Raw genomic sequence first — 9,940 nt, forward strand, 5'->3', positions numbered from 1 at the left:
AGGAAATTTTTGAAATTGCTACGTTCCCCAACACTTGATCCTCTCCACTTATTCTCATGCACATGTCTTCCTGTCATTGTGCCCCCACTGCCCCACGTGACTATCTCTCCATTTTTGCCGGTTGCAGACTGCGGGCCTGCTGCTGCTGGCCAGCTCCCTTGCCTGGTTTCAATTTGTTTGATGGTTAATCATCCCAATAAAAACTTGATGGTTAATGATGTGTTTGAGTAGTTTGGTGGCACCACTCCTTGCGTGCTATATTTGATATTTTAAAAGAGAGTTTTTCAACGTAGCAAGACAATTATGTCTTTTTGTGAAAAAGGCATACTAGTTTGAGTGGTATTAGTACTAAGAGCATTTACAGCCGGATGACCCATGTGAGGGAGCGTCGGAGGACGGACATGAGCAGCGCGTCATTCAGATCCGCCAGCACGTGGCCAACGCCTTCTCCACCGCTGCCCTTTCCCTCACCCGTTGCCACTCGCGGCGTGCGGCCTGCACCTCGGATTCGGGCGTCCTCATCTGTGGCAGCACTGGCGAGGGCAGGAGTACTGCAATGGTGGCCGGGAATGACCTCCGGAGCGAGTAGAGCAGGCGCAAAGGGGCGGTGTATCTGAAGGGACGCGGAGCGGCCGGAGTGTCACGCGCTGGACACGAGGGGCCGGTGTTTGGCCCTCACACCACGTCGCCGGGCGACGGGGTCTGGCGCGGAACATGAGCTTCCGGGGCTGCTACCTTGGTCCAGGACCGACTGGCGCAGCGCGATGTGGAGGATGATATCCTCTACATTGTTGTCGGCGCTGCTGTCGTCGCTCGCCATAGATCTAAAGAGGCGGGTGACAAGAGGAGGAGACGGAATTAGAGATTGGACTGGAGTGTGTTGAATGTGGTCTAGGGGTTCGTCCTGATTTGGGATATGAATGTGGGGTTTGGGTGGGCCATGGTGGGCCAGTCCAATGTGGCAGCCCAGGTGTCCCCAAACCCAGCCCAAATTTGGACTGGGTTTGAGGGGTGGCAGACAACTCGGATGTATGGGACCAGCTGCGTTGTTTTCTTTTACTAGTCAATGACCGAGCCGTCCGCCCAGGCGTATTGCCGGGGGGAGGGGGGGTCTGCCTGCAAATGCTCTAATACAAGTTGATTATTATATGTACAAGTATGTAGCATCACCAGGGGCATGGGAAGAGATAATCACACAATCATCAGCTTTAGCTAGCTTCATGAATTGGCTCAAAAACAAATCACATAGAAGCATGGGGCAGGGGCAGCTTCGGCCTCGTATACCACGGTCGTTTGTGGCTGCCGGAGAAGGAACGAGAGGTACGGTCAACCAACTGGACCACAACAACAGCTGGGCACGCAGGAGTCATGGTGAGGTGCTCATGCCGAGCCTCCTCAAGCTACTCTACCGACGCTGACGCTGACGCTGACCGTTGTATTGAGTGGTCACCTCCTCGTGCAGCTCTCCTCCTTGACGTGGTAGAGACGACGGTGGTGAAGTCAGAGGAGGAAGGGCCTGAGGGGTGCGACCTCGATGTGGTGGATTTTAGTGGGTGTTGCTGATCTCTTAGGGCGCTGAAGGGAGCGGCGCAACCCAGGAGTGGAGGGGCAGTCAGTGACTGGATTTAGATGAGTGCTAGTGGTGGGTGGCTGGAAGAAGATAGAGGCAAATAGATTGGAGGCAGTACGAAGATGGGACGCAATGGGGGGAACGAGGAGAGGAGACCCCATCCCGCATCACCATCGGCTTGGAGTAGAAGAGAATGGGCACGGTGACGGGGTGAGGGAGCACCATGACGGGAATGGGAGAAGGAGAGGGACAGGATGGGGCAACTCGACCGCGAAGGGAAGGTAGGCGAGGCGAAGAAGGTTGGGATGGTAGGATTTGGATTGAGATGGACAACGAGGAAGAAAGAGCGATGGGTGATGGTCGATCTGATGGAAAACGAGAGGAAGACGGGTCAGAGCCGGCGACGCGCGGGGTATAACATTCATGTTAGATTGCTCGACCAAGGTGGTCCCGAGGGGTATAACGTTAAAGTTATAAAAGGTGCCCCGAGTCAAATGAAGAGAGTGCACACTACGATTGTGCAAGATTTGGGCAATGGCAAATGAAGGTTCCCGTGTCATTATAACAAAATGGAGATACTAGCTCACAGTGAGGTCACGAGTATATGGATTGTTGGGAGTGGCAATGGATTGTCATAGGGAGTTGCACATCTAGGATGGTGCCCCGAGGATATGACTTTAATGGTGTAAAAGGTGCTCGATCGAATAAAAGGAGTGCATGCATTACAGCTTGCAAGGTTTTGGCAATGTCAAATAAAGGTTCTCGTGTTATGATTGTGCATCGTTCGTGAAATGGAAAATAAAGCTTCCTTGCTCACTATAGTGATACGAGGATACTAGACCATCGTTAGGGGTATAACTTGCAACATTTTTATGGCTGAAAATAATCAACCAACTCCGCATTTAGGTCATTTTTCTGTATTGTTTTAGAAATCCACATTTAGATGTAGTTAGCGATGGCTTTAGGGTGCACACATACAATTTGTGAAAGGTTTGAGAAACATAAAAAAAGGTTCTCGTGTCATTCTGTCGAGAGGAAGAAATAGATATATAGGGATGGATGGGATGAAAGGTGCCCGGCCAAATAAAAAGAGTGCACACATACGATTGTGCAAGGTTCTAGAAATGAGAAAAAAGGTTCCCAAGTCATTATAATGAGAGGGAGAGATAGATAGATAGATAGATAGATAGATAGATAGAGAGGGATGGAATAAAAGGTGTCTGGCCATATAAAAAGAGTGCACACATACGATTGTGCAAGATGTGGTTGATGAAAAGTAAGAATTCTCGTGTCAATATACTAAGAGGGAGAGTATATAAAGGGATGGGACAAAAGGTGCCCCATCAAATAAAAAGAGTGCACGCAAGGTTTGGGCAATGAAAAATTAAGGTTCACATGCAATGTTTGGAAAATCCTAATACATCTATCTCTAGACCAATACACACAAAGGAGAGATAGATGAGACATCGACATGTGGAGAGACAGAGAGATGGAATATTGACATGGAGAGAGAGTGAGATTTGCAGTATATGGATTGTTGGTAGGGGCGGCAAACTGTCAAAAAGCTGCTTGATGAAGTATGGTGCCCTGAGGGGTATAAGCTCATGGTATAAAAGGTGTCCAGTCAAACTAAAAGAGTGCACACATACAAATCGGGAAAGGGTTGAGCAATATAAAATAAAGGTTCCCGTGTCATTCTGACGAGAGGAAGAAATAGATATATAGAGATGGATGGTATGGAAGGTGCCCGGTCAAATAAAGAGTGCACACATACGATTGCGGAAGGTTCGAGCAATGAAAAAAAAAGGTTCTCATGTCATTATAATGAGGGAGAGATAGATAGATAGAGAGGAATGGGATAAAAGGTGCTCGGAAAAATAAAAAAGAGTGCACACATACGATCATGCAAGGTTTGGGCAATGAAAAATAATAATCTCGTGTCAATATACTAAGAGGAAGAGATAGACATAGATGGATGGGAAAAAATGCCCCGTGAGTGCACGCAAGGTTCGGGCAATGAAAAATTAAGGTTCACGTGCAATGTTTGGGAGTACATAATTGCCGGGCGAATCCAGCCAATACACACCTACATCTGTCTCTAGACCAATACACACACAAAGGAGAGAGAGAGAGATGTTGGGAGTACATGATTGCCGGGCGCGGTGATAGGCCGTCAAATGGAGTTGCTTGATAAAGAATCATGCTCAGAAGGAGTGTAATATTTATGGTGACATCCGCCAAACCCTTCAAGGTCTCCCTTCCCCTCCTCTAGCGCCCCTGCGGGCGGTAGGGGAGGAACCCTAGCCGCCGGCGCATCTCCACTTCCCCTCCCCTTCCCCCTCCCGCCGCCGCCAGAGGGCGCGCCTGGGCGAAGCCCGGCCGGCGCCGGCGGCGGCGGGGATTCTCACCCCCTTGCGACCGGTCAAATAAAAGAATGCATACATATGATTGTGCAAGGGTTGGGTAATGAAAATAAAGGATCATGTCATTATAATGAGAGGAAGAGGTAGAGAAAGGGATCGGTAAAAGGTGCCCAATCAAACATAAAGAGTGCACCCATACAATGTGCAAGGTTGGACAATGAAAAATAAAGGTTCCTTTGTAAAGATTGAGCAATAATCCAAATCCGTGTATCATTTTTTTAAACAGATTCTTTTGCCTCATACATTAAATAATCAGAAGAGAATTGCCCTGTTAATTAACAGAAAACCGAGCGAAAACTGTCACAATCCACTGAACGACACACACAAGATACCCAACACACACCTTTACAAAGAGTGCCTTGTCGAGCTAGCGCACACATGTCATCGTCATCACCTCTCCCCAAGCACATGTCATCGATGCCCCTAATCTCTGAGCTAGCAACTCCGACTACGCTGTAGACGAATGTCGACTCAACCCTCACCGCAGAAGCCATGCAGAAACACATGAAGATCCGTGCCAGAACTTAGTCTCCCGCACCGAGGTCAGCGTAGCTTCGCCTCTGAAGGATCTGCGTGCACTGCCCCCTCGTGTCTCCGTCGTGGCCCACGCGACCACGCCGTCCCTCCTGCCGCTAGCCCGACGAAGCCGCCCCTTGTCGCTGCTAGCTCGACAATGCCACCGCTCAGCTGAGCAGGCCCACGCCGCTCAAGCGCCTCACGAAAGGGAGAACCAGGCCCAGCCGCCACGCGAGCTTTGCCCGAGGACGCCCTTCGGCGGCGGCAATGGGGGGGGGAGTGTTGGGCAGCGGCCCCTAGGGTATCTCCCGGGCCGCCCATGGGACACGGGAGGCGTTCACCGGTTTAATCAGTCTATCATTAAACCAAACACATTGGCGGAGGTCCGAATGCCTACCATCCACCCCAGCTCTGCTTCCTATTTGTGGGAATTCGAACGCATCTATCTTTTGCCTTGGCGTTGGATACAGTCCAGAAGTTTTGGGGCGGTTTGGTGCACGACGTTGAGTTGCCCTAATGTTGCTAAGCTAAGTTTTTTTAGCATTTTCTAGCTTGTAGGTCCGAGTAAATAGGAATGTCTTTTTTTGCATGGTAATATGTGTCTCATTTATATAGAATGAAGATTAAGTTACAAGGCACGTAAGCACCGACCATACATGACTAAAAAGATTGGAAAATCATATGCAAAGTCCCTTTCCTTCGACACCACCGAAGCGGCCACCAAAAGATAAAAGGACAGATCACCTCTGCACCCAAGCTCGACGCGGAATGTCTTTGCTAACTACCCGACCATGTGAAACCAATGTTCCTTTTTTCTTGTACTGTATGAGAGCGTTGTAAAAAGATAATGGCTACTTTACGATAGGTGATATGCAAAATGCATAAACGCTAAGCATATATTTTGCAGAGCTCTAAGCCTAGATATTCAGTCACAAAATTCAATACAGAACGCCAAGCTAGGAACAAGTAGTATGAATATTTACATAATTGTTACTTATACACTAAAGCTCTCTCCTTGAATTTATTCTAACTAAAATAAAATGTATGAATTTTGTCAAAATTTCTTGACATGTAAAGAGTAAAGACAGAAGCAGCTATACCTAAAATACACACACTAAAGAAAGCATGCTAATTAAGTTTCTTTAATTGAAATTTGCACAATGAAATTGTTCGCCAACTCCAACCATCTCGCTCTAGAGCTACCAAATCCACATAAGAAATATTAACTGCATAGTACATGGAAGCAAAGATGGAGCTCGAAAAAAAATCCCATGATGATACCAACCACACGGGCGTGTGCAACAGAATATGGAGACAAGCCAGTTTGTAGGCCTCCAGCTTTACTGGAATTCCATAACACTTCTTCATATATCTTTTTTTAGATGAACGCTTCATAATTGAATAACAAAAGTATTTTTTATGATGGACTAAATCGGTATCTCATGAAACCAAGTGTTCAGCCCGACAGATAGCAGCTCTTAGATGGAAACTAACACAAACATAAGAAAGGTCATCACGAGCAGCAGCAAATTAAAGAAGAATAGAGATGGGATGAACGCCAAGCATCAGGACGCCAAGCTCTCCGAGCAAACAGCCGCATTCCCTGTCGAGGACCTCATCATGCCTGCCGGAGCAGCCCACCCGGCACACAGCAGAGGGGCGGCGGGGCACGAACGAGGAAGCTCTGGCCTCACGAATCTAACCACCAATTTAATGGGGAAAAAGGCAGCACCTAATTCTACAATAATCACATCGTCAGCAATTGCATGTGATGCTATAGCCACAAGATCCATTGTAGATAGACAGGGCCATGGGTCACATATTTCTCACCTAGGAAGTGGATCATCGATCGCGTGCAAAATGCACCACCCGGATGTCGAGGCACTCGTAGGAGCAGAGCATGGTGATGCCAACGTCAGAGTAGAGGACCCGGAGTCCCTGAGGACGAGGTGCTGCTGCTGCTCTGCTGTGGAGAGTTGGGCTGGCCTCCCTAAGACGCCGTCGTCCACTCGTCGAGCTCCGGACGCGTGTGGTGCGAACGAGGCAGCCCCTCCTCGGTCGGATCCCGTCCACCTCCGGCTGGTGGTGGTGCGGGGAAGAGAGCATCATGATGGGAGGGAGAGCTTGCAGGAGAGGAGAGAAAGAGAGGGGCCGAAGGAGGGACACGGCGTATCGCACAAGGACGGGGCACACGGCGACGGGCAGATGGCGTGCGTGGCCACCGCACGCCGTCCAGTTGGGGAGGTTGGTCTTCGTCGAAGTGGAGCGCCAAGGCTAGCACCAGTGAGAGGAAGGTGGAGGTGGGGGAGATCAGTTGCCAGCTAGAGAGCTGAAGAAGGGCCCAGTGTGGCGACCACGAGCACCGGAAGTAAGAAGAGCACAAGCCCGCGCTAGCGGAGGATCTTGGCCGCATCTGGGCAAGCTCGAGGTCACCGGCTAGATCCCATCGCGGAAGGTGTTCTTGGTGGAGAAGGGGGAGGTCGCGACGGCATCGGAGGGAGGCACCCCGTGCTCAATGTCACCGGATCTGACCAGGGGAGTGACGGATGCAACGGTGGTGACGACGAAATTGGGAGGCCGGAAGGCCAGCAACGCATCGTCGTCCTCCTCCTCGTTTGGCAGAGGGTCTCGGGAAGAGGTTGGTCGCCGGAGGGCGGGGATGGGGCGGTAGCCATCAGAGAAGAGTGCTGGAAGCCATGGCGAGCCAGTGATGGGGAGGAGTATGCAAACGTCAGAGGATGCAGCCAAAGTGACGAGAAAAAAAGTAATGACACTTCTCGTGGGCTAGGAACCGTTCGCGTTATGGAACCTACCGTGGGCTGGAACCGTGAGCGCACGGGCCGATGACTGTCCTCCTGCCGTTCGACAGCCTACTAGCTGGCTCTAGTAGCCTATCAGCAGGGGACCATGGGACCATTTTTAGCTATAAGAGGAAATAACAATCAACCATCTAAAATAGAGAAAATGAAAAGAGGGAAAGTAGAGGGACCAAATCCCAACAAGGGATGTGTGGCTGTGATTGCAACCTTTCCAGAGAAATAAAATAGCTTTGCTTTTCCCTATATATATATATATATATATATATATATATATATATATATGTTCATTCATGACATCTAGCACCCGTACACTCTGGTACGGGCAATACGCTAGGGGCTTAAGCATACCCCATAATACGGCATGAGAAGTCCGAACACTTTTGACAGTGCGGCACCCCGAACTTATAGCATTATATGCATCAGCTCCGAATCATGTCTTGGGTCAATAGTTGGGTTTGCCTGGCTCCCATGTTTTGGTACCTTACGTTCCGCTATATTGGCTAAGGTAGCACTAGAAGAACTACTAAGATTGTGCCCCGGTTCTGCTGGGCTAAGCACATCAGTAGAGAAAGCTAAAACTGACTGTCATGATAAGGCGAGAGACTGGTCGCTGTTCGAGAGGTTTCAAGTCCCTAAAGACTTATGCCGCTTAGAGCGAGGAGTCGACCCTGTCCGGCTTAAGGCGTGTATTACGCCCCGAATTCGACCTTTCGAATACTAGGGGCTTTGCCGAAATTTAAAATTATAGAATTCTATGGCTAAGTGAGAGTGATAACGCATTATAGTCTGATTGTCTTGTTCGTTGTGCTGAGCACCTCCCTCAAAGGACCCAAAAATGGGAACAAGAGTGCTCAGGTTTATCCCGAACACCCCAGCACTCGTGGCGTGGGGGCAGAAGCCGACGACTAGCCATCTCTCATATTTGATAAACAGCCGAACAGAAGGCAATATTTTAAATTCAAACAAGCGTTGCATAGCGCATATGAACAAGTTTTCATAATACAGGATTACACGAGCAAGTTTACTCAAATATTACATCTTTCGCACACTCGTCCGCTACAAGACGGGCACCCTTCAGGACACCCTTATAGTACATCTCGGGGTAGCGATGCTCCTTGCCCTGCGGCGGCCCTTCCTTCACCAGCTTCACGACGTCCATCTTGGCCCAGTGCACCTTCGCACGGGCGAAAGCCCGGCGTGCACCTTCGATGCAGACGGACCGCTTGATGACTTCCAGCCGTGGGCAGGCATCCACAAGCCACCTCACCAGGCTGAAGTAGCTATTGGGAAGGGCGTCACCAGGCCACATCCGGACTATAAAGCCCTTCATGGCCTGTTCGGCCGCCTTGTGCAGCTCGACCAGTTGCTTCAGCTGGTCGCTCAGAGGCATCGGGTGTTCGGTCTCAATATACTAAGACCAGAACAGCTTCTCCGTTGAGCTTCCCTCCTCGGCCTGGTAAAACTGTGCGGCATCCGACACGCTGCGGGGTAAATCTGCGAATGCTCCTGGAGAGCTCCAGATTCGGGTAAGTAACAAGTAATTTACTTTCACATGCTTGCTTTGCATATAGAATGCCTTACCCGCCGCTATCTTCTTCATCGCATCAATCTCCTGGAGAGCCTTTTGGGCTTCAGCCTTGGCACCCTTTGCACTCTCAAGGGCCACGGCAAGTTCGGACTCTCGCGTCTTCAAGTCAAGCTCCAACGCCTCGTGCTTCGTCACGAGAGCGTGGAGCTCTTGCTGCACCTCGCCCACCCGTGCCTCCTGCCTTTCCCGCTCGGTGCGCTCCTTGGCCGCTTTGTTTTCGGCCTCGGATAGCGCTTGCTTCAGGGTCGCCACCTCGGTCGTGGCCCCTGCCAAATTTACGATGATCATGTCATTTTGCAATCACATTCTTTTTATATATATCCACAAACTAGGTATTACTTACCTTTGTTCTCCTCGAGCTGCCTCTTGGCAAGGCCGAGCTCTTTCTTGGACCCTTCGAGGTCCTGCGTCAGTACGGCGACCTCCGCAGTTACTGCGGCAGAGGCCAGTAGTGAAGCCTGCATACGCATATAGACATACTTATATTAGACTCCTGCAGATATTAGTTGATCCTCTATTCGGCTTTTCTTTTTGAACACCAAACAGAGCATCAGGGGCTACTGTCTATGCGGTAATATTTTTTCTATATTTCAAATACTTACCTCAAAGCCTGTTAGAAGGCTGGCACAGGTTTCAGTCAGTCCGCTCTTGGCGGACTGAACCTTCTGAATCACCGCACTCATAATAGTGCGGTGCTCTTTGTCGATGGAAGCGCTGCGAAGCGCTCCCAGCAGATTGTCCGGTGCCCCTGGATGGGCAGAGGTCACCGGCACAGGCATCTTGCCCCTTCTGGAAGGAGGCCGCCTGCCCGAGTCCAGAACCACTGGAGGTTCCAGCGCGGTGTTTGGCTGAGGGCCGAACTCGGAGCCCTCGGGAGCCTTACTCCCTCTGCTCCTGGAGTCCAGAAGGTCGCCTTGAGGCGCCTCCGGGATTGTCTCCCCTCGACCCGGTGCCTCTTGAGATAATACCTCGGCATTGTCCGTAGGGCAAGGGGAGGTGGCGGTTGGAAGTGGATCGCTATCCA

The 9,940-nt window shown here is 50.2% G+C and overlaps 1 long non-coding RNA gene across 1 annotated transcript; it reads right to left on the reverse strand.

The window, feature by feature from the left end:
• Window positions 1-4,242: 4,242 nt before the first annotated feature.
• On the reverse strand, window positions 4,243-7,537 carry LOC125551902. The gene is made up of 2 exons (XR_007303307.1): window positions 6,340-7,537; window positions 4,243-6,247 (listed from the first exon to the last, which is right to left on the reverse strand). It is a non-coding gene; the product is annotated as an uncharacterized LOC125551902 (long non-coding RNA).
• Window positions 7,538-9,940: the final 2,403 nt, after the last annotated feature.

This window comes from Triticum urartu, chromosome 4, assembly GCF_003073215.2.
Source record: "Triticum urartu cultivar G1812 chromosome 4, Tu2.1, whole genome shotgun sequence".
NCBI lineage: Eukaryota > Viridiplantae > Streptophyta > Magnoliopsida > Poales > Poaceae > Triticum > Triticum urartu.